At 39.3% G+C, this 1830-nt stretch overlaps 1 pseudogene; it reads left to right on the top strand.

Moving 5' to 3' along the window:
• The first annotated feature begins 1307 nt into the window (after positions 1-1307).
• Positions 1308-1430, top strand: LOC136637199 (5S ribosomal RNA; annotated as a pseudogene).
• Positions 1431-1830: the final 400 nt, after the last annotated feature.

Genomic DNA, 1830 nt, shown 5'->3' with positions numbered 1-1830 from the left:
CTTACCATGCATTGATTCACACTGTCATCCCAGAAATCATTAACACTAGCTTGAAAGAACTGCAAACTACTTGGTCATTGGAAAATATATATATATGTATATTCAGCACACCCTTTTAAAACAAAACAGATTATTTCCCTCAGCTAACTTCTAAAGGTATGTGGGGAAAACTTGCACGGAAACTGCAAGACATGAAACTGTCACTTAGAGAGGCCCTGTGGAGCTGAGAACTGTTTCCAGACCCTTGCTGTACACAAGGCTTTGCACATGCGTGTTTGCAACAGAAGCAGCGACTACTTTGCCTTGCAAGTACAATACTCCCAATAAATAAATTGCTGGTTCTGAAGGGAACATACCAGGGTTACACACTGTTCTATGCACGTCACTTTTAATGTTCTGACTTTCTGATGTTTGTTGTCCAGTCTTCACATTCTGGTTGGCAAGGAAAAACACCCCAAATGACATATGGTACCAACTATCTTTTCCACTTTTCTTCTTCTGCAAAATGAACCTGATTTTACATCTGGCTTAGTTCAGGGATATCTGCAGCTGAATTTGAGGGAGTACATCAAATGTCTTCCATGCTAGACAGCATACAATACTGCCAGAGAAAGGCTTGCACAGGGTTTTGATACAGACATAAAACACAACAGCTTTCAGCATTAAAAAACATAATAATGTATCTTGAAAGGTTTTAGTCTGATGTGTAACAGTGCAACTCCCCCTCACCCCACCCCACCTCAGGAAGCATATTGGCTAATATCTAGCCACAGTTCTGAGAATCACAACTTCAACACCAGTTCAATAAGGCACCTGAAAAGAATCATAATCAGAAATGCAGGAACATGCTTAAGTACCTTGCTAAATTTAAATTCATATGAATAAAACAATAACCTTTCTGGTGTGTTATATCTAGGTCAGAATATCAAGTACCTTCCAAAGTAAACTGTGTTCATGAAAAGAGAGAAGAAAATCTAAAGAGAAGTTAGCTCAGTGGCCTAACTGAAGGGAATTACAAGTTTGATCTTATAAACATGGTTTAGTTGCTGTGGCACACAGTGCCGCTAGCTTGCTTGGCAAATGTGTTGTTCCACCTCACTTGCCAAGATGGCCGTATGAAAAAGATCAGAAGGAATGAATGATATAGTTCACAACTGGTCATGTTGCAGTTGGGCAACTTCAATGATGCATACTCTTGAGAAACTGTGCATAGGATTGTAACCTCAAACTGTATCTTCTTCACCTTCCCTCTTTTTTTATGTACATGACTGTGGATCAATGCATACATAGTCTGAGAGTCAGACTATGTATACACGATGTATTGTTACCCTGCACATGCCCAATCTCATCTGATCTTGGAAGCTAAGCAGGGTCAGGCCTGGTTAGTACTTGGATGGGAGACCGCCTGGGAATACCGGGTGCTGTAGGCTTATACCATAGTCTTTCGAGACTGAAGGTTGCCAACCAAGAGAGCAAATGAGAGTGAAGACTTGCCAAATCCAAAATTTCTTCAGTCATTAGTTGATGATGATGATGATGAATAGCAATAGCAATTAATAATAATAACAGCTGTTGTTGTTGCTGAATTTAATAATAATTAAAAAGTGTTGAATTATAGAAGTGGCAACACCTAGGGATATGCAAACTGAGGGGCAAAGAATATGAAAAAGTAATCCAAGTATAAAGATCTTTAGATTGAGTAGAGGGATTCTGGCAAAGAAAGGTGAAGATTGCGCCAATAGTGGGTGCTTTAGGTGCCATTCCAAAAAGCTTGGAAAAACACCTATATACCTTAGATGTAAATGAGAGTATCATATATGAGGTACAGAA

Source organism: Tiliqua scincoides, chromosome 1, assembly GCF_035046505.1.
Source record: "Tiliqua scincoides isolate rTilSci1 chromosome 1, rTilSci1.hap2, whole genome shotgun sequence".
NCBI classification, from domain to species: domain Eukaryota; kingdom Metazoa; phylum Chordata; class Lepidosauria; order Squamata; family Scincidae; genus Tiliqua; species Tiliqua scincoides.
This window is presented reverse-complemented; position numbering and strand designations above follow the sequence as displayed.